General features: G+C 45.2%; 1 long non-coding RNA gene across 1 annotated transcript; it reads left to right on the top strand.

Moving 5' to 3' along the window:
• The first annotated feature begins 9,005 nt into the window (after positions 1 to 9,005).
• Positions 9,006 to 23,128, top strand: LOC143841863 (uncharacterized). Its single transcript, XR_013232907.1, has 3 exons — positions 9,006 to 9,339; positions 22,176 to 22,275; positions 23,006 to 23,128. It is a non-coding gene; the product is annotated as an uncharacterized LOC143841863 (long non-coding RNA).
• The last annotated feature ends 376 nt before the right edge of the window (positions 23,129 to 23,504 follow it).

Below are 23,504 nucleotides of genomic sequence, written 5' to 3' on the forward strand. Positions count from 1 at the left end.
CCCATGGCAACGCCTTTCTCTAGCAACGTTCCTGGTATGAAGCAAGACTTGTTTCCTGCAGCTCAAACGAGAGGTTCTATTGTGGTAGCATAATCCTCCCATAACAATACTTTTCAATACTCCTTTTGCAACCAGTGCTTTGTGAAGTTCTAAGTTAGTGACTGAGGTCATGGAAATAATGAATTGTAATCCGTTCAATGAAATTCCATAAAATCTGGGATGTGTATTTCACGGTCCCATGAGGGAGAAAGGTCTCTGTGGCTGCTGTCTTCATGGTGAAGACAGAAGTCCTTGTTGGAGCTTGTGCAATTTGTGGCCCAAAGAACCAAGGGAAACCTGAGAACTACAGATTATGGTCTCCCAGGCCTTGTTTTGGGCTCCAGGAAAGTCAACAATGGCAGGAAGTTTACTGAAAAAGAAAAGCTGTTTTTTTTGTACCCTACTTTTTATTAGAGCCAGTGTGGTGTAGTGGTTAAGAGCGGCAGCTTCTAATCTGGCGAGCCAGGTTTGATTCCCTGTTCCTCCACATGCAGCCGGCTGGGTGACCTTGGGCTAGCCACAGCCCTCTTAGAGCTGTTCTCACAAAGAAATAATATGGGAGCTCTCTCATCCCCTCCTACCTCACAGGGTGTCTGCTGTGGGGAGAGGAAGGGAAGGCGATTATAAGCCGCTTTGAGACTCCTTTGGGCATTGAAAAGTAGAGTATAAAAACCAACTCTTTTTCCTACACATCCGCATCTGTAGCTGTAGAACATGATTTATGGTCTAGATCAGCCATTCTCAACCTTTCTTTGGCCACAGCCCTTTTAGGAATTCCTCGCATGTTCCAGGGCCCCATGCAGCAGGTTGGCCACTTGTGCAATGAACTAGGCTAAAAAAGGCCTAAACTAAGGGGCTTTTTGTACGGCTTCAAAATCGCACAATGGTTGCTAATTGGAAACGCTATTGATTTGCCTTAACGCACGACGTCGTAGACAATCTGCAACACTCCTGAAACCGATCAGCAAAAAGCGCTTCGTTGTAGCGCTTTCAGGGGAATCCCAAAAAGTGGATTCACTCTCCGGAAAGCGCTACACTCTTGCAAACAATCTGTAACACTAGCGATAAAGACCTGTGCGTTACCATTGTTGCGGTTTCTTCAAAGTCCCTCCTCCTGAGCCTGTCCTCCAAACTTCCGGCGAAGCGATCGCCATTTTTTTTTCTCCGAGCGAGCGGGGATAAACGCACCAGCGAGCCTCTTTCTGTTTAGAGGCTTCCCTGGCTTCAGTCCTTTACCTTTAGTCACTAAGCACAAACCACATAAAAGCCCGTTTGCTGAAATAAAGTCCCTTTATTTTTTACACATTAATTCAGCCGAAAATCGGGCCCGTGAGGGGGGGGGGGATTTTTTTTTATCACTCGAGGCAGCGTGGCAATGATCATACGATCAAACGACAGCTCACATTAGGCAGCTGGATGGGTCTCTCCGTTGCAACGAATCTACCTAGATTCGTTGCTATGGGTCTGTTTTTTTTTTTTTTTAAAACCTTTCTTAAAGGGAAAGGGGCTGTTTGGGAGCATGCTAACGGCTGCCCATTGGCTGCTTGACGGCCAGGGGCGGGACGAGCTTGGCAATAGCGCTTCCTTTCTAGCGATTTCTGCTGAGACCGGAAGCCTGTGGGAAACGCTAAAAAACGCAACTGATTCCACTACAAAGGCAGGTATGCATAACGACGAATTCCACTATTTTAAATGGCGATTTTTCATTCCGCAAACAATTTGCAACAAAGATCCCCGTGCGTAAAGGCCCTAAGAGTGAACTAACTAAGAGAGAGCCAGTTTCGTGTAGTGGTTAGGAGTGCGGACTTCTAATCTGGCATGCCAGATTCGATTCTGAACTCCCCCACATACAGCCAGTTGGGTGGCCTTGGGCTCGCCACGGCACTGATAAAACTGTTCTGACCGGGCAGTGATATCAGGGCTCTCTCAGCCTCACCCACCCCACAGGGTGTCTGTTGTGGGGAGAGGAAAGGGAAGGTGACTGTAAGCCACTTTGAGCCTCCTTCGGACAAAGAAAAGCGGCATATAAGAACCAACTCTTCTTCTTCTTCTTAACTATATTCGATATACCTTGCTTTATATATACACAAGAAGCATGTGCATTAATTTTTTTTCTTGATTGCATTAACTCCGGCATATCCAAAGGAATGAATTGCATGGTTTCTTTTCTTTTCCCTTGACCAAGCTGGATCTTTCTAGCAATTAATGATATCATATGTGACAAAAAGGGCATTTCATCGGTTCAGCTACCAGGGCCACCCCACAAATCCTTTGGACTTCCCTGCTTACATATTTCAGTCTCTGCCCCCCTTCAATTGTCCCAGGACCCCCAGGGGGCCATATGGACCCCATTGAGAATGGCTTGTCTAGATCTTATTTGATCCATCACAACAGAGAAGAAATCTACAGAATCCTCTCTAGTGGCTAGAACAGTGAATGTTTGGGGAATTTGGCTCACTTGAAAACATTCCTCATTATTCAGTGCTGTCAGATAAACATAATTATTTTTTAAGTTTATTAATTAATTTATTTAATTTATTACTTGAATTTATATACCGCCGTTCCCATTCGGGCTCACGGCAGTTTACACAATAAAAGAGTAAAAATACAATAAAACCCCTAAAATACCCCGATTATATTGTTAAAACTAGTAATCAAGCCCGCTGCAGGGGAATGCAGTGGGCGCTAGGTCCTACCTCAGTCGGCGGCGGCGGGCTGGTCGGCGACGGTGGTGGGCTGGTCGGCGGCGGGCTGGTCGTCGTCGGCGAGCTCGTTTAGTTGGCGGCGCGCTGACGCGGTGAGAGGCGCTTCGCGCCTCTCGCCGCGTCAGCGCGCCAGGCAGGGAACCCCCGGCAGCCGCGCTTCGCGCGACTGCCGGGGGCTTCCTCGGGTGGCGGCCTAACGCGGCGAGAGGCGCTTGGCACCTCTCGCCGCGTCAGGCCGCCAGGCAGGGAACCCCTGGCAGCCGCGCTTCGCGCGACTGCCAAGGGCTCCCTGGGTCGGCGCCCTGACACGGTGAGAGGCGCTTGGCGCCTCTCGCCGCGTCAGGCTGGGAGGAACTGCGAGCCGCACTGCGCGCGGCTTGCAGTTCCTGGAGCTGGGAATCGGAGGGGCCAATCAGCAGGCGCTTCGCGCCTGCCGATTGGTCCCTCCGATTGTCTGTCGTGAGGAAGGGTCCAATCCGGACCCTTCCTCATCACGGACTAATCCCACCTCTACCCCCCTTACCGAATTATATAGTCCGTGGCGCCCGTGGCGCCACGGGCGGTTTAAAGATTATTAAACTAAAAGATGGTGGCATTAATAAATCAATTGATCTCCTCGAACACACATTTGACTGTGTGCTTTACTATTATCCTGAAAAGCCAAAATCAATCTTTTGCTTTACTCGTCTCTTTTTGCTAACTGCCTAGCAGTATATTAGTATATTTTCGAAAATAAAATGGCTTTTCCCATTAACTATTATTATTTGTAGATACATTTGTTGAAATTTCCAGACCAGCTTCGTGTGGCTGCACACAAAGAGTGCCATCTAATGGTACATAAGAATAAAAATATGTATAATCGTTTTCTAAGTTTTGTAAAAGTTTCTTTTACGAAGCAATGAAAATGATAAATATGCTATTTATTGTTTTCTAATCTGTCAGACTATCCGATTGATGTTAATACAACTAAGTATGAAATAACCCATTTGATTATATATAATTCATGCGGCTGTTAATTTATCCTGTCCCGTTAACAGCTCATTTGGAAGGCATTTGTCAGAATGCAGTAAAAACTGGTGGGATCTTATCACATTTTTGAATACTATGTATTCATTTTAAAAATGAACTCAGCGCCCAGCATCTGGATAAACAGGAAGTTTGTGTCACAAGTTCAGCTGCACATGCCTTGATCATGGCATTTTAGGGTTGTCAAGCTTGGCAACCAGTGGGTGACTGGAGATTTCTTGGGTGGACGGTAGGTGCCGGTGTGACATTACTTCAAAAAAACCCAGAAGTTTTCTGGAAATATGCTGCAAACTGTTTGAGACAGGCCAGACCTCCCTAGGAATTGCCAACAAACTCTATGGTTTTACCATAAAGTTTGAATAGCGCTTGAGCTGATATTTATCTCCCTCCCCTTCAGGGTTGCAGCCTTGTTCCCATCAGCTGTCGGCTACACAATTTTCCACTGGTGTGACTGGTTTTCCCACTTCTGTCTGGTTGTCGGTTTTTCGCCCAGCATACAGAATTGACCAGTTTTTACCTGCTTAATGTCTTTTAAGGCAAAATAAGATGCCGAGTGGCCTTTTAGACCTTTACAGCACTAAGCTGGTGGCCCGATTTCAACTTTTGTTGTCAGTGCAGGTTTTTCTGCAGGCTGTGTACCCTAGACAATACTGTATTTTTGTCTCAGCTTTGCTCCTTGGCTCCATCCCTTGACCCCACCCTTTGACCCCTCCTCTCCAAACCTTTGAACCCTCTGCTCTTGATGTGCCCTTTGACACCCCCCCCCCCCAAGCTCCAACACTTGATCTCACTGGCTTTCCCTTTGGGGTGGATGCACCCTGAAATACGTTCCGTCCACTCCTTGCCAGTCATGTACCTAGGAAGACTTGGCCTCTTGACATTCCCCTTTCTGTCAGCTCCAGTACAGGAGATGCCTGTTCTTGGCTCAGGTGCCAGCTACCTAGATTCTTTCAGGCATCTCCAACCAGTTTTATGAGTCACCAAATGCAGCCTAATGCACCTTAAAACTTTTCAGTTCTGGCCTGTCTCAAACAGTTTGCAGCTTATTAATCGTGCCAGTTACTTCCTCCTACCTACCCGCCCGGTGCTTTTTTTCTTAAAAGGACATTTTTTAGCAGGTAAAGCTTTTGCAAACATTTTTTTTTTGCCACTCAGATGTCACAGAGGCAGCGCTTTGCAAACTGTAAACACACTGGAGGATTAGCCCTAAGTGGATCAGAATATCACCGGCATTGCTGGAAGACGTCTGGTGATGTGTAAAAATGGATCAAGCTCTGAGAACTGTTTGCTGTGTGTGAATCATACGCCACCTCTTTGACATCGAGGGACAATGGAAGGAAATGTAGAAGAACGGAGCCACCCACAGAGAAACGGCTCGTCTGGTTGAGTTTAAGATCTCAGTTGGGTGTCCCAGCACTTAAACAAACATATTGGGTTTCTTCTGCACTTTGTATTCTATGTGCAGTCGGCCTCTGGGCTGCTTTTGGCCATGGTGTTTGTATTATGAAGTTAATGGAAAGTTATATTGATAGTCGGACTGGGGCCGCCTCAGTCCAACCAGGCTAGAAAAATTCAACCAATTGGCTGGTACACAAATGTAACCTTTTTGGTTATAATTCTTCCAATTTATTTTGTAGATATTGCCTTCATATCTATGATGTGCAAACATAAACCAAAACGGGCTCGGGATAAACACAAAAAAATTTCTTTTTCAATAGCCCATTTTCAAAGTTGTTTTTTTCCTCAGTGGTGTTTTCAATCATATAAATAGTCCCTCAGGCTCAGTGTTTCTGCTCTATGGCTGCGAAAACCCCAACCAGGGGCTGAATCCATTCCTTAAACCCATTTTTGCCTGTTAAGCATTTTTATTTATGAGGCTGTTTATACCCTGCTTTCTCCTTTGAGGAGGCCCAAAGCAACTTATGGTATCGTATGCTCCTCATCTGTTTTAGCCTCACAACAACTCTGTCAGGTAAATTCAGCAGAGACAAACTGGGCCAAGTTTCTGTTAGGTTTGCCGACTTCCAGGTGGCACCTGGGATCTTCCGCTATTACAATTGACCTCCAGCCCTGAAAAATCAGTTCCCATCTGGCAGCCGGGCAAGGATTATTCGGAAGTGGTTTGCCATTGTCTGTCTCTGCGTCATGACCCCTAGTGTTCCCTGGAAGAAATACCGACCCAACCTTTGAAAGCCTCCCATCCAAATAGTAGCCTATCAGGTCAAGGCTGCTAAAGATTGACTATGAAACGTTCTATATGAATCTTACATTTTGAGGCACGTGGTCATATTAAAAAAGTGCTTTAACTTGTTAGCATCTTTTTTAATGATTTGGCACACTGCTTAAGAACCACACAAGTCATTCTGGAACGCTGGTGGTTGAAAGGACCACCAAATCACAGCTGACTTATGGTGACCCTGTAGGGTTTTCAAGGCAAGACATGCTCAGAGGTGATTTGCTGTCACCTGCCTTTGCATTGTGGTCTCCCATCCAAATACTAGACAGGGCTGACCCTGTTTAATTTCTAAGAATTGGTAAGATTGGGATAGCCTGGGCTATCCAGGTAAGGGTTCTGGAACTCAACCCTTAAAACTGAAGGAATCTTCAAAAGTCGTTTGTAATCTGGCTCCAGGTGTATGTGTGTCTGCTGTTTATGGTGAAAAAAAAGTTTTAAAATGCTATGGAACATGTCCAAGCCCACCTTCCCAAGATGGTGCATGAAGGAAAGATACTTAGATATGCTGGTCAGCATGGCCAGGGACTACTCTCAGAAACCTACTTGTCACTTGGAATCCGTTTATATCTTCTGTCAACTCAGCATCTTCTATCATAGCCCAAGAATCTCAAGAAAATGCCACTTAATATAAAGTCATACTTTAGAACTGCAATAATATTTTGTTAAATTGTAAAACAAATTGCTTATGTTTTTACTTGCCCTTTTTGTCTCTCTTCTCCAGGCTGCCAAATTCTTTTGTTCTGTTACTACATTCATTTAAAATAAAAAAATAATAATACAACGTTATTTTTCTAACTTTCCTATAGGCTTAAGGCGAGTAACATCAATCATCAATAAATTAAAATTAAAATCATAGTTTACATTAAAACAGCTCCACCTGCCACTCATTAACAATATTGAACATTAAAGTTATTAGGAGAATGTCCTTATTTGGAGAGATGCATCTTCCCCTGATGTTGATTAGATTGCAAATTCTCCAGAGTTCTAGGAAGGTCAGCTGATAGATGTTAAAGATGTTATCTTCTTGGCCTCAAGCAAAGGCCTGATGGAATAGCTCTGTCTTACAGGCCATGTGGAACTGTTCAAGGGATCTCAGCCAGGAGAGCACTCCAACAGGTCAAGGCAGAAAAGTCTCTTACCCTCCCTGGTTGAGGCCAGTCTAGGCTGATTTTGGTCCATAGACCATGGAACTCTTTGGGGAATGTAATGGGAGAGGTGGTCCTGTAGGAATGATGGTCCCACGCCATTTATAGCTTTGAAGGTCAGGACCAAAACTTTGAATCTAATCCAGTCACCAGTCCTGATTAAATTACAACTATAAACACCACCTCTGTTGCTTATCAATCAGGCTGTGGGGCAAGAGGCAGAAATTCAACTGGCGCAGCTGCCTCCATCTCTACTCTAACCAGTGCCTTCCTAAGCAGAGTCACACACCTTGACATCAGTGGGTTTAGAAGAAGAAGAGTTGGTTGCTTTTTGCTACCCTAAGGAGTCTCAAAATGGCCTACAATTACCTTCTCTTCCTCTCCCCACAGCAGACACCCTGTGAAGTAGGTGGGACTGAGAGAACTCTGACAGAACTGCTCTGTGCGAACAGTTCTAATACGACTGTTACTAACCCAAAGTCACCCAACAGGCTGCATGTGGAACAGAAGTGGGGAATCAAACCTGGAGATTTCTAGGGTGGGGCTGGGAGTGGGCAGGATTTGGAGTAGGGGAGGGACCTCAGTGGAGTATAATGCTATGGAGATTCCCCTCCAAAGCAGCCATTTTCTCGAAGGGAACTGATCTCTGTCACCTGGAGACGAGCTAAACTTCCAGGGAATCCTCAGGTCCTACCAGGGGACTGACATCCCTAATTTGGAAGGATTGTACCTCAACCGAGGAATGCACTGTTTGGTCTGTAACACACACGTTAAATGTGACCTCTTAGCAACTCTGGACTTTGGGATTAGCCCTCTGTGCCCATCTGTCACCATCACAGTCAGATGAAACCAACACTTTAAAACCACTGTAGGCCATTTAACAGTGCCCTCCTAAGCACAATCATACCCTTCTCAGCTCACCAACAGACTTCCAATTTCCCTCCATTTTCTCTGTTGTTGTTTCTTTCCATGCCAGTTATCCACCTGAGCCCTTCGCTGTAACAACACTGCCATGGTCTGCCACACTCGGCGCTCGGTGTTATGTTACGGTGTTGTGCCCACACGGCTGTCGCTTCTCCTTTGCTCCTCTCCACTCCTCTCCACTTGGCTGTCCGGAGTGCTACGTAACCTTTAAGTAGCCGAGTGCTTTCTGCAGGCCTCGCCTGAATACTTCAGGTTAAAAAGAATGTCGTTGAGTTACAGACTGCTTGAGTGGTAAATCCTCCAGAGTTTCAGCTTTCCGGGGCAGGGAGCGTGGAGCCGGCTCTCTTACTCTGACTTGTCTTGATGGGTTTCTTCCAAAGATTATCTGAAGAGCCTCTTTGTCAAGGCCGGGAGAAAGAGTCTTTTTCTGTGCACGGCTGTTAAAAGCCATTAAAACAAACTGTAGAGAATATGGACCAAACCGTGGTACTCAGTGGGCAGCACAGAAGGATCTTCTTTGTTCAGTTTAGTTTCACTGAGAGTTAAGGTTGCCAACCTCCAGGTCGGCCTGAAGACCCACTCTTACAACTGATCTCCAAACTCTATGGTTTTAACCCTCAACCCTGTCCTCTCCCTCTTCTTAGCCATAGTCAACATATTGCTCCTAATACTTTATTTGGAGCAGGATGGCGTTGCTCGAAAAGTAAGGAACAGCACTGTGGAGTACTGTTTTGCAAATAGATCCCCCCCACCCCAGGCAAAGCAGCTCTCTCTCTTCAGCTGCCCGTACTTGTCTGTCTGTCTGCAATTCCCACTCCCCTCTCCAGTGTATGTCAGGTACTTTCACCTGGGTCTGTTTAAACAAGTCCAGCCGGGATGTAGACCTTGTCGATTTCCTTGGGGAAAGCAATGGTTTTCAGTCATGCTGAACTTGGGCCGTGATTCAGGCTTGTTGCTGCAGGAACTCTTCCAGGGTTTCTTTGATCAGCGGGGGAGGAGCGGACCATGCAAAGTGACATTTTGCTCCTCTGCCAAAACAGAGAGTGTTTATTTGTTTTGAAGAAGAACCAAGGGTTGCATTTCTGCAGACGTCAAGCTGTGCCTCTTTGTCTGGCTCCTCGGGAGCACGGAAGCCCACCTGTGAAGTGGTACCACCGGCTCTGCTGAAAGGTGAGGAGGGAATTATGAGGCATCCGTTCTGCAAGAGAAGTCTGCATTTCATCCAAAGCCGTCTTTCTCAGTCCTGCGAGGAACTTCTCAGATGGTGAGATGTTCTGAATCTGTGGCAAATGTTCACACTTAAATATTTTGGGACAAAAACAGCACTTTTAGGGACTGTGTGTTTAAAAACAAACTATCCTTGAACCTTTCCCTTTTGCCATATTGTTTTGCTTTTGTTTGCTCCTCCGTCGGCATTTTCTTTAGTGCTTTTTTCCCATAGAATCATAGAATCACAGTTGGAAGGGACCTCATGGGTCATCTAGTCCAACCCCCTGCACTATGCTTGGTTTATTTATTTATAAATTATATTTATAAAAAATTTATAATTTATATAATATTTATAAAATATTTATAAATATATAAATATTTATAAAATATTTATATAATATTTATAATTTATAAATTATATTTATAATTATATTTATATACTGCAGCTCACAAATGTCTCGCAGTGGTTTACAAAAGTCGATAAAATACAATCCCTAACAATACCCTTAAAATATCTCAATGAAACATCAACATTAAGACAAGATGGCAGACCATAAAACATCAACCTTCCCCTCCGTTCAGCAAGTAGGTTAAAGAAGACTTTTTAAGGCAACATTATCCAGGGCAATGGGAACATGTAGTCCCTGTAATGGCATCACAGTGTTGTCACATACCTGATTAAGTTTGGCTACTTTATGATATCTCAAAGCCATTTCGGAGTAAGGACAGTGGTTCCAGTATAAGCCAATCAAATTTGGCTATGTGACAACATCAAAAAGCCAATACCGGGGGGGGGGGGCAGCAAGCATTATCCTCACTTTAACCAAGGGACCACAATGGTTACCACCAGGCCTGTGCCAGGCACTTGGAGCATGCTGAGTTGTGGCAGGGGGAAGGAGAGAGTCACACAACACAGCTACATCTCTTCCAGGTGATTGTCACCGTGTCAAGCAACACTCTAGGAATTTTCCCCATCCCTATGGTGAAAACTATAGAGACTGAGGGGTTTCTGATGGAGTTCCTTGACAACAAGGTAACAGGGGTTAACTGCTTACATTGGGCAAACGGCAACCCTAGTGAACACTCTACCAATTTCAGGTTTATTTCCTCTGATACTGGTGGTTAAGCCGGTTGCAGAGGTTCCCAAGGCCTTTTCTTTGAAAAGGAATATACAAAACAATATGTTTATTTGCTCTTCTTCAAGCCGTGCGAACTCCAGGGCCGCATACTGACAGGACTGGTTCCTTTGGCAGAAAGAGCACTGAAAGCCTAAGGAGACTTGACAGGTATATTGAGAGCGCTACTGTCCCCTTCTTGGCCGCCGCAGATTTTCCAGGGCAGCACCCCGCCAGTAAATTACACGGCCACTCCATCTCTATATGAGGTCCCAGAGAAAGGCAGTTCCTAAGGGACCCAGTTTGATCTAGTGGTTAAGAGCGGTGGCCTCTAATCTGGAGAGCCGGATTTGATCCCCCACTCCTCCACATGCAGCCAGTCCTGGTCCTGTTAGAAAAGAAGATTCTTGGATGACTTAAAGGCTGATTCATCTACAAACTTGTCCGTGACATGTCTGATTTGACACACAAGGAGGAAATAGCTCGTTTTGTTCCTAAACCTTCTTTCTAGGGAAAGGGGGGGGGATCTTGTCAAACCCTGTTCAGAAATCCATTCTATTGTCTCCCTCCCAAGTCAGAAAGTTCAAGTATTGTTGATGAGATAAAGAATGGCGGATGGCGCTCACAGGAAATGCCCTGAAAACGATGGGTAAACAGACAGCAAGCCATCAGAAAAAGGGGAGCTGTAATGCTTCCATTATCTCCTGACAAAGAGGAATATGAAGAACTATGGGAGCTTATTTGGAACAAAATAACCTGCCTTTCCCAGTAGTCTGTGTGTTCTTTTCTATGATATCGTGACAAAGCAGTTCAGTGAATAATCCCTGCCAAAATACCTGCAGCCGACACATAGCTAAAGAAGCACTCTCCTTCTCGTTCCTTTGAATGGGCTGGAGAGATTTCAAGGACTAGCCTTAATCCCTCGGATACTGCACAGTCACTGCCGGTTGTCAGGGCATGAGAACCAGGGTGTCTTTCTGTCAAAGAACAGGCGTGGCATTGCTAGCCGCCCACAGGCCCTCTTGTCCCGGCCCGTGGAGAATCTTGTAGCCACCTGGGGGGGGGGGGGGGGCAAGCAGAGTTCATCAAATAACAGCAAAAAAGGGATTTCCTTCTTCCTGTGGAGGTGACATGTGGATGGCAGGATATATGGGGCTCCCCACTGAGTTGTCTCTGAGCAGAAGTCCTGAAAAAAGATCAGGATCCAGTCCAGTGGCCGCCATCTTGCTCCCTCTTCCACATACCAATCATTTCTGGTTTTCATATGTGCAGGAGGGAACCTGCCCACTTGACCTGATCGAGATATTTTTTTTCAGCTCTTCTACTGAGAAATAATTCAGTGGTGACGTAGGGATGTGTGAATTGGTTCAATTTATCAAAAAAAAAAAAAAACCAACAAAAAAAAACAAATCAATATTGATTTGGGGTTTTTTGAGCTCCTTTAAGCCGAGTCACACAACCCATAAAATGAATCACCAAAACCCGAATCCATTTGTGTTTTGATTTGGGTGATTTGGGACTACTTAAGAAAAAGGCAAACAAACTTACCTCCCCCCCCCCTTCTCCTAAGGCACTTTTATACCTTTTGCTCTGGTTTCTAGGGAAACGGGGAAGAAGCATCTTTTCAGACCCATGGCTGAAGCACCTCAGGGTGAGCTACAGTCATGCATTGCCTTGAGGTCTGTAAAGTTGCAAAGCCAAGGTAGGGGGGGAGGAATGGGGTGGGATTTGGCAAACAGGAACGCAGGGGTTATTTTTTGTGGGGAGGGAACAGATCTTTGGCCAATCATAGAAGATGGCTCTTTTTTGAAATCTTCTGTGCATGACCAGAGAGGGCATGAAAACAAAGGTCTGGCTGATCCTATCTGTGGCTTGTAGCTTCTGCTTGTGGCTAATCTGAGTCTGCCTGACTCTGCTGCTTGGCTTGCTTTGAGAGCCCCTTCTGGACTTGTGAGTCCGGACTGATTCTGATCGTCTCTGGAGAAAACCTCGACGGCTTGACTCCCTGATCTTTTCTATTTTTTTAACTGTTGTTGTTTGGGCTCAGTGGAGAAGTGCTGCTAGAGGGTGGTGAAGTGTGTGTGTGTGTGGGGGGTGCTATGAGAAGGGCCTCAGGTTTGGACCTTCTTGTAGGGAACTAAGGGCCATTCCGCACCAGGATCTATGTAGCAAATTGGTTGCAGAACGAAAAAACGCCATTTTAAATAGTGGAATTCGTCGTTATGCATACCTGCCTTTGTAGTGGAATCCAGTTGCGTTTCTATTGTTTCCCACAGGTTTCCGGTCTCGGCAAAAATCGCTAGCCAGGAAGCGATATTGCCGAGCTTTGTCCCGCCCCTGGCCGTCAAGCAGCCAATGGGCGGCCATTATCTTTTCCCCCCAAAAGCCCCTTTCCCTATAAGGAAGGTTTAAAAACACACACACACACACGTTGCAACAAATCTGCGTTGATTCGTTGTAATGGAGGGACCCATCTAGCTAGCAGGTGGTGTTTGAGCTGCCGTTTCATTGTTGCCACGTTCCCCCCGAATGAAAAAAAATACCCCCCCTGCACGGGCGCGATTTTTGGCTGAAAATAGAGTGAAAAATAAAGGGAAAATAAACCAGCAAATGGGGCTGTGTGTTGCTTGGTGCTTGGTGACTTAAAACAGCTCTGGGGAGGGACTGCAGCCAGGGAAGCCTCACTGGGTAAATGAAGGCTCGCTGTTGCGTTGGTCTCCGCTCGCTCCGAGAACAAAAAATGGCGATCGCTTTGCCGGAAGATCAGAGGAGAGGGCTAGGGGAGGGACTTTGCAGAAACCGCAACAATGGTAACGCACAGAACTTTCCCGCTAGTGTTGCAGATTGGTTGCAAGAGTGTAGCGCTTTCCGGAGGGTGAATCCACTTTTTGGGACTTCCCTGAAAGCGCTACAACGAAGCACTTTTTGCGGATCAGTTTCAGGAGTGTTGCAGATTGTCAACGACGTTGTGCATAACAGCAAATCAGTAGCGATTTCCATTTGCAACCATTGTGCAATTTTGAACGAGTGTGGAATGGCCCTTAGTTTTCAAGTCTTGCAGGTGCCTGATTCCACAGGGGGCCTTGATGTGGGAGGAAGTGGCTTCAGTGTTATGTATACATGTAGCTCCAAAATTGGACAAATAATGTCTCCCCCTGGCTGTTTCAGATCAGGAAAACAGCGGGGTGGGAGGAGAGACTGTAGCCCCTCTGGCCCCCTTACTAATGTTGCCAGCTCCAGTTTGATAAACCCCTGGAGATTCTGGGGGGTAGAGACTGTGGAGGGCAGTATTTGCAGAGGGCAGGGACTTCAATGGGGTACAGTATCACAGAGCCCACCTTCCAAGGCAGCCATATTCTTCAGGTAGACTGAGATCTGGGCCTGTTTCAGGTAGTGAAAAGCGGAGTATTAAAAAAACAGCCTTTCTTCTTCTCTGTTATCTGGGGATCTCCAGCCACCACCTGGAGGTTGGCAGCCCTACCCCATATAGTGGTCTCCTTACAAATCTAGCTCCTGTGGCACATTAAAAACTAGTTCCTGGCAGCCCCTATCTGTCTACAGAGAAAGCGAGTGAGAATGGGGAAACCCCACTCCTATCTAGTTGGGGGACTAAGGTATTATGAACAGCATAGAGCTAGGCCTTACAAATGCTCAATTAAGGACTGTGGATTTTAGCCGCCTTAAATTGTATTCAGTGCAAACAGGAGTACAAAGAGCTCAGCTAAGTAATGACAACACTCAACACGCTCTCCGAATAAATAGAATTAAATACACAGCCGTCACTTCAGGGGCTGTTGAGCTGTTTGAGCACATCTCAGAACGGTTTCATTTGTTCCCCGGGTTGCTTCCAAAATGTATTCTTCTTAGTGGCATCAAGCTTTTCTCTACGTTGCATTCTTCAGACTCAGAGAGAGACTTGCTTTCTGCTGTGGAAGGCAATGTATAACGAGCAGGATTATTTTATACATTCCAGTTAATTTTGCAAGGACCAGAATGGGTTGCCAACAGGGAGGGTTGCAGACCACTTCAGGTCTGGAGATCTCCCACTATTACAACAGATCTCCAGGTAAAACAGATCAGTTCCCCTAGAGAAAACGGCTGCTTTGGAGCGTGGACTCGGCATTGAGTCATAGAGAGAACCAGTATGGCTTAATGGTTAAGAGTGGCTCTCCCTAATCTGGAAAACAGGATTTGATTTCCCCCTCTGCCACATGCAGCCAAGCTGGGTAACCTTAGGCTAGTGATAGTTCTCTCATTTCTCTCTCAGCCCCACCTACCTCACAGGGTGTCTGTTGTGAGGAGAGGAAGGGAAAGATGTTTGTAAACTGCTTTGAGCTTCCTTCAGGTAGTTGAAAGCGGGATATTTTACACATGTTTACACGCCCAGTTCTTCTTCAGTTTTTTAGTGTGTCCTCTCTAGGGTCTACCCCCAAATTCTCCAGATATTTCCCCACCCAGAACCAGCAACCCTAGAAACAAGCCTTCTTTATAAACCCAATAATTTGTTTTGGAGAGCCAATAGAGAAAGACTGTGATAACAATTCTGATTCCTGATCATAAGCATTGCTTTGCTGGATTCATCTAGTCCAGTATACTGGGATTTGAAATTGGTAGTCATCCCCTGATGTTTTATCCCCAGAACCCAGCAATCAAAGGTATGGCGTTCTGTACAACGAGGTTCTATTCTGCAATGATGTCTAATAGCCCTTGAGTGAATCCTATATCAATCTGTCCAATAATCCTTCCCAGAATGCCTGTGCTGTTCCACAACTTCGGATAACAAATTCCCTCAGTTAATCACAAACGAATGCCTGTTAGACCATATTTCTGCCTTTGTTTGCTCTCCCCCATTTTCAAGCAGCTATGCACACCCAGTGAAAGTTATGGCGATCTTCATTACCTTCAACCTCTCAATGTTTTCACAGGGCCATTGTATCCCTTGAATGTTTACTTTCCTGTCAGTTGGATGGCTTTAGCAAATGTCTTGCAGGATATCTCTGGCATGGAATTGGCTGGAGTTTCTGCAAAGGAATCAATTTCTGAAAACCCATGGCTGGAACTACCTTAGAGAAAGACAAAACGTTCTGGTTCATTTCGGTTTGCAGCAGCCCTTGAACTGAACCCCGACTGAAACAAGCCCGGATTTCCCTGGACTGAACCGGCCAATTCAGATACCCTGAGCTGCAGCTGGCAGAAAGGGGGATATCACCTGGGAAGGATTAAATGGCTGGCAACTATTTAACCCTTCAGTCTTGTTCCCCCTGCTCCAAAGTAAGGGGAGCGAAACAGACATTTGAATGGCTGCCAGCTGATTGGAAGACCCACCCTGCTCATCTGTTAGGTCGAAATTGTCTCATCAGCTGAACCAAACCAGACAAAATTCTGTTAAATACTCAGGGAAGGCGCCTTAGTTCAGGGGCTACGTATCAGGCCAACTTAGTGCCAAATTTTGACTCATGAATTTTGACTCATCCCTGCATACAAATACAAAGCTTATGATGGCTGAAGACTGACAAACACCCTTTTGGAATGTGTAGAATGCTGCTACAGCCCTTCCCCTGCAGCACTGGGCAGTAAGTACTGGAGAAAGTGGGCAGGGGTGGGTCAGGAATGAATTACTGCCTCAAGCTTAACACCTAAAACGGCCTTTATTTATTATTAAAATATTTCAATCCCTCCTGTCCTCTCAGCTCAGGAATTTTGCAATGCTAGCTTGCAGCAAAGTAAGCATGGTGCAAACAAGAATTTAAAAATGAAAACCAATGGAGGTTAGTGCCCCTCGAATGCTCTCTTCAAGGTCACTTGCTCAACAGTGCTTCTGTAGGATCTTGTGGGATTACAACTGATCTTCAGTTGATAGTGATCAATTCACCAAGCCTACAGAACATGGCCACTTTGGGAGGTGGACTCTATGGAATTAAACACCATAGGAGTCCCTCCCAAAACCCTACCCTCCTCAGGCTCCACCCCAAAAATCTCCAGGTATTTCCCAACATGGAGTAGTAACCCTAGATGTACCCTCCTTTTCTAGAAAGCTGTCTCATAGAGATGGCAACTTTCTACACTTCAATCATTATTTTCGGTCTCTCCTATTGCTGCTGCTGCTGCTACTCTTCTTCTTCTTCTTCTTCTTCTTCTTCTTCTTCTACTACTACTACTACCACTTTATTTATAGTCTGCCTTTTTCATTGAGACTCAAGGCAGATTACACAGTGTAAGCAAATGCAATCAGTAGGATTAGACATCTATTAAGCAATGCAACAGGACTAGGATTACAACATCTTGAAACAAAAATAAAGTATTCAATACGGCATGTCAGGTAATGCATAATCTGCATTACATAGGTTAAAAACCATGCAGTGAGAGTCAGTTAATATGTACAGCAAACAGATAACACTATGCACTGTGACACCTTTAAGACCTATGGAAGTTTTATGCTTTGGAATTACCTTTGGTTTGGGAGGGAAGCAAGGAGAAAAGCCGCTACAAGAGCACTCTCAGAAACCCCAAGGGAGCAGCGACTGGAAAGTAAACTGGGAACTGAAGGAAGGAAAAGCCATGCAAAATGAAAAATAAAACCTGTAGGAGGTACATGGGGAAAGCGAGGGGCAATGCAGTGATACGGGGACAAAACCCCAATGGACATGCACTGGAAAAGCATGGGAAAACACCAGTGCATAAAAGGCTCAAGTGTTGAGTCTCCAGATGCTGAAGTGTCTGAGAATGGGAACAATGTCCAATTTACAGAAGTGAAAATATCATTCAAAGATGGGGTATATTGGTTTAGGGACAACAGATATCCAGATTTATGGAAAAGTTGCAATCAATCTTAAAAAAAAAACAGAATCTGATAGATCTGATAGAGGAAAGCTAACTAGATATATGGTGGAGGAGGAAAGTTAGGTCAAGGTACAGGTGACCTACGGTGACCCTGCAGGGATATCAGGGCAAGAGACTCACAGGCTGGCCATTACCTACCACTGCATGGCAACCCTGGACTTCCTTGGTGGTCTCCCATCCAAGTCCTAATCTGGACTGACTCTGTTTAGCTTCCAAGATAGGACAAGATTGGACCAGCTTGGAATATTCTAGTCAGGGCAACTAGACCCCGTGGGCTTAAGTGCACACCTATATATGAAGCAGGCCTGACCAAAGATCATCCAGAACAACCCTCAGGAATCAAGATACTTTAACACAGCCTTTCTTAACTTTTTTACCGTCGACAACCCCCTGAAATATTTGTCAGACTTTGAGAAAACCCAGAAGTGGTGTGATCGTGAAGAATATGGTTGGGAAGCCATAGCTGTGGACATATCCACCCAGGCCCCTCCTCTTCCCACCATCATTGGCCATTTTGGGAGGGGAGGCAGGTCAACATGGATCTAAATATGAACGAATGAATGAATATCACCTAATAAAGGTTTAACAAATTTTAAAAATATATGAGATTAATTAACTCCCACCCATTCGGGAAACCCTTCCAGGGCCATCAAGAAACCCCAGGGTTTCATGAAACCCTGGTTGAAAAAGTGTGCTTTAACATTAGAGTAAGAGGCCACTCAATCAATCAGACCATCACCTCATCCAGCATTCATTTCCAACGGGGGAACAGGAACCACCCTGATGGATCACACCAAGCATCCATCTGGTCCAGCATCCTGTTTCCAAGAGTGACAACCTGGCATCTTCAGCTCTCAGAGCACAGAAGTAGCAGCCATCCTCTAGCAATTATTCTGATATTCTGAAGCATACTGCCTCTGGAGTGGGTGACCTCACTTAGCTATCATGGTGCATGGTTAATTAATTAATTTAAAATCTTTATGTCCATTTTTTTTCCATAATGGGGATCCAGTGTACCTTAGAACATCTTCTCCTCTTCTCCATTGAATGGACTTATCAATGGAGATCTTCTCAACAACCAAGTGACTTGACGGAAGATGGTTGGTCATCTACCATTTTGACAATCTACCTTCTTTTCACCCATGTCCTAGAAAGGTCATCAGTGCTCCTTAGCGTGCAATCTAATTAAAATGATTATTTCGTTTATTATTAGGGATGCCAGTCCCCAGGTAGGATTTGGGGATCCCCTGGAATTATAGCTCATTTCCAGGTGACAGAGATCTATTCCCTGGAGAAAATGGCTGCTTTGGAGGGTGGACTCACTGAGGTCCCGCCCCAAATCCTACCCACTCCTGACTCTACTCCCAAAGTCTCCCGGTATTTCTCAGCCCAGAGCTGGCAACTGTATTTGATATCGAAACAGAACAGTTCCCGTACCACATTTTGCTTTGTGGCCGCTCTGATGGTAAGAATTTTATCCCCCCCGTGGCAAACTCGCCTTCACAAATGGAACAGACACCCCTGAAACTGGTCCAGCATGTGTTTTATTGTGTGAAAAGGCCATGTATAATATACACTTGTCCTGTATGTTCTGCAGGCTGAAGTTACATTCCAGGGAGAGGAGAAAAAATGTCAAACCAGTTTGATCAAATGCTTGCAACGTTATAAGTGCAGCGTTCCGAACCACTGCACTTATTTGGAGTCAGCCAGACTTCACTAAGTACACAAAAATGTGTATCCCATATTTCAGCAGTTGAAACTAGAGGGCTGCAGAAAAATGTAGGCGCAGCCATTTCCCCCACAGTTCTCTCTAATTAAATCTCCCACCACCCCCCACCTCAAATGTTTCAGAGCCAAGCGTATTTCTAATCTCTCACAGACTAGTCAGTACATGTATTTGCCAGGAACTCTGAAGATGATGAGTGGCTATTTTCACACTTTTGGGGACAGAAAACGAATGTAAGGCATCGTTTCCCCTTTCCTACAGGAATAATTCTATCTGGATCTTAAAGAACGAAACTATTAATGAATTGAGGGGCTATAGTTTAAAATAACCCCGTCATTGCAGTAAACCCCATCACTGAAGGAGATTGAATATTAACTGCATCGGTTCACAGCAAAATCTAAACTAGGGATGCCAACCTCCAGGTGACACTTGTAGGGTTCCCTGCTACAATTGATCTTCACACGACTGAGGTCAGTTCCCCTGGAGAAAATGGCTGCTTTGGAGGGTGGACTCCATGGCATTATACCCCACCGAAATCCCTCCCCTCCTCAAACCTTGCCAGGCTTCACTCCCAAATTTCCAGAAATTTTCCAACCCAGACCTGGTGGTAACCCTAATCCGAACTATGAAAAGCATGGACAGAGACAGTATACCTCTGAATACCAGAAGCTGGGCACAGCTAACAGAGGAGTGCTGTTGTCCTCCCACTCAGCCCTGCACAAGCATCTCACTGGTCATGGAAAAAGAAAAGGGGCTCATTTTTATACCCCGCTTTGCATTGCCCAAAGGAGTCTCAAAAGGAAGAGGAAGAGGAAGAAGAGTTGGTTCTTATATGCCGCTTTTCCCTACCCGAAGGAGGCTCAAAGCGGCTTACAGTCGCCTTCCCATTCCTCACTTCACAACAGACACCCTGTGGGGTGGGTGAGGCTGAGAGAGCCCTGATATCACTGCTCGGTCAGAACAGTTTTATCAATGCCGTGGCGAGCCCAAAGTCACCCAGCTGGCTGCATGTGGGGGAGTGCAGAATCGAACCCAGCATGCCAGATTGGAAGTCCGCACTCCTAACCACTACACCAAAAAGGGCTTGCAATCATCTTTCCTTCCTCTCCCCACAACAGACACTCTGTGAGGTAAGTGCCACTGAGAGAGCTCTGGGAGAGACTGCTTTGTGGGAACAGCCCCTAACAGGACTGTGACTAGCTCAAGGTCACCCAGTTGGTTTCATGGGGAGGAGTAGGGAATCAAACCCAGCTCACCAGATTGGAAGCCACACTCTTGGCCATTACACAATGCTGGGAACCGAAGGTTTCACAAGACGGACCTTTGGTCTGCCCCAGCAAGGCTCTCCTTATGTTTTGAACAGTCCGAAAGATGTCTGCTGTGGAAGAAATCAGAAAACTCTTATTTCCCCAGAGCCATTTCAAGCACTCTTCTGTGATCTGTACATCTGACTTCTTGGGAGGTAGAACACTGGCCTCTAGAGTTGTGAATCGTCATGTAAACAGTCTGGGCATTTGAAGAGGAATGTGCATCCCTTAGCAGTTTTGACACTGTAAAGGTGCCTTTGCAGTGGGTAATTACACCCAGCAATACCTTGTGTAAAAACCATATTTTTTTCAGATGGGCTGGTATCCCCTACCATCGCCTCTGGACTAAAAGCCGAAACATCAATATATTTCTGTGCTGTTTAGGAAATAAAGGAGCAATACAGCACAGGTGTGCTTAATCCATTTAATGTATACCAATGGCCTGTGTTTATAAGGGGCAGTGCTACTTGTCCTCGATAAATTACTGTTGCTAGTTTTGTTTTTTGCAGGATGCATGTGTCATAACAGAGTGCTTGGCATGGGCTAGAGAAAACTGGATGCATTTAACTCCTCAGTCATAAAGTCCAATATTGACTTTATATCTTCTTTCTGCTCACAGGGATGATGTACATAACTTATGGGATAATGTCACATAGAGAAAACAAGTAGGCTAATAATAATATTAGACTTATAACCTAAAATGGTATGTTCTGGTTCAAATTTTGCCTCAGGCAGAAACTCATCAGGTAACTCTGCCTCAAACAAGGGATCATTTAAATCCATCCATCCATTTTCTGCTTTTCTCTCCACAGTTGGTTTTTATATCCTGCTTTTCACTACCAGAAGTCTCAAAGTGGCTTACAATTGTCTTCCCTTCCTCTCCCCACAATAAACACTCTGTGAGGTTGGTGGGGCTGAGAGAGATCTGAGAGAACTGCTGTGAGAACAGCTTTAACAGGACTGTGACTGACTCAAGCTCATCCAGCTGGCTGCATGTGGAGGAGCAGGGAATCAAAGCTGGATTGCCAACTTAGAAACCACTGCTCTTAACCACTACATCCAGATGGCTCTGGTTGGAATTTTACCTCAGCCAGAAAACTCTGTTACTATAAGAGGAAAACCTGTCATTATGTTGTACTCTTAAAATATTTTTATTATAAAACACTTTTGCTGCTTTGTAAAAAGAGAGAGAGAGATATCTTGAGAGAGAGACAGCTTGGTGTAGTGGTTAAGAGCAGTGGCCTCTAGAAATAAGTTTAATTCCCCTCTCCTCCACATGCTGCCAGTTGGGTGACCTTGGGCCAGTCAGAGTTCCCCCAGAGCTCTTGCAGTCCCACCTACCTCACAAGGTGTCTGTTGTGGGGAAAGGAAGGGAAAGGTGCTTGTAAGCCACTTTGAGACTCCTCCGGGTAGTAAAAAGCAAACCAAAATAAGAAACCATTGTGAGGGGAGAGGAACAGATACGTCTGGCAAGGAATAAGCAATTGTAAGGATGAATGGCAGAAAGCCAAGACAGCCCATCAGGTTATTAGGCACTTCACTTGTGACCATCTTTCTTTTGTTCCCTAAATGGTTCGAACTGTTTCTGCCATCAAATTAACATGCAGATTAATCCCGCAGTCAGTAGCCTGGTCTTTAAAAATCATGTAATTAATCCCCCCCCCATACTGCTTTTGTATACACAAACTGCACCCTCTTTTGTGATGAGCTGTGCTGAGTCCAAGGCAGCCGTCCAGGGGACCACCCAAAGTCAAAAGAAGGAATGCTTTCACACTACTGGCAGCCTCTGGGCTGGTGTCGTCCCCCGCCCCCCCTGTATGTTCCTTTTAAATCTGTCACTCATAAAACAATAGATTCCTGTACTGGTGGCAAAGTTCAGTATTTCTGCTATTTCATGTTGCAGAGGGTGGAAAACTGTCAATATTAAGAGGAAGAGGAAGAATGGCCTTTATCCAAGGACCCTATGAATAGGATGGAGATTAGAGGAGTCACGGATGCTGACGGTAGGTCACGGAGAAACCATTTAGGTTTGCATGAAAGCAATTGTGCATGGTGCTCCTGTGTATATTACCTTGTGTGTGCCACTTCCTAATATAAGACTCACAAAAAGCAGTATGTTGGGATGCCAAAAAAATGACCCATGACAAACAAGGCTGTCCTCCACTGAATTGGGCCACTGATCCATCAAAGTTAGTATGACTACCCAGCCTGGCAGTGGCTCTCCAGGGGCTATGATAGAGGTCTTTCATATCACTGACAATCCCAGTGGGCATTTCTGCACATCAGTTAAAAAAATGTTACCCCAGCTGAATGGCAAAGCTCTAAAAAATTTTGTGCTTCTGAGCCCTTTCTCACCTTTTCGGCTGTCTCGCCTTTGTCTGCGCCTTTTTGCAGGTCTCACCCTGCACAACTGCTGCTGGAAATGGCGGAAGAGAGCAATGCACCTTATACATGACTCGCTTCCTCCTGTCAAAACCGGTTCATTTGCTGGTGGATCCTAATCTGAGAAAAGCAGAACCTTTCCAAGGCAATTGGTGCAATAAATTTTATATATTGATAATTTTTTAAGGACCAACCAATGGAAAGTTTCTGCTTTTCTCTGTTTATGTTTTGAACCTTTCTTCCCTTTTTTCATATTGTAATTTCATGGTGGATGCTAATCTGCCATGAGGCACTTTGTTTTTTTCCTTTTCTTCGTGATTGCACTTTTCTTGTTATTTCCCATTCTCACAGAGTGATTGTGAGGGTGAAACGAAGAACAAGAGAAAGATGTGGATCACTCTGGTTTCTGTGCCAATGGGAGCTCTCTGCCGCTTCAAAGCCCCGCCTGTTGCTTCCTGATCCCCTCAGTTGACTCAGTTGGCTGATCTCACCCTGTTCATAGTCTGAGGAAGAGTGCTTGCACTCGAAAGCTCACGTCTTGAATAAATCTTTGTTGGTCTTAAAGGTGCCACTGGACTCTGATTTTGTTTTTTTTTTCTTGCACCAATGAGCTTAAGTATTAAATTCTTTGACTTGCTCAATTTGGGCACTATTGAGGTATACATTTGTTGGTGATCCATCTATGGTTATCACTTTGGTTTTATCCACATTGATCTTTAAGGTGTAAGATTGAGCGATGCAGGCAATGTCATGTTAGTAGCCTCTGTATCTGTATCGGCAAATATGGCACTATCATCTGCAGACATTAGATCTGTCAAAAAGTTGTTTTGGCTGTATTGAACTCCATGTC

The sequence above is a fragment of the Paroedura picta genome, chromosome 7, assembly GCF_049243985.1.
Source record: "Paroedura picta isolate Pp20150507F chromosome 7, Ppicta_v3.0, whole genome shotgun sequence".
Classification (NCBI taxonomy): Eukaryota; Metazoa; Chordata; class Lepidosauria; order Squamata; family Gekkonidae; genus Paroedura; species Paroedura picta.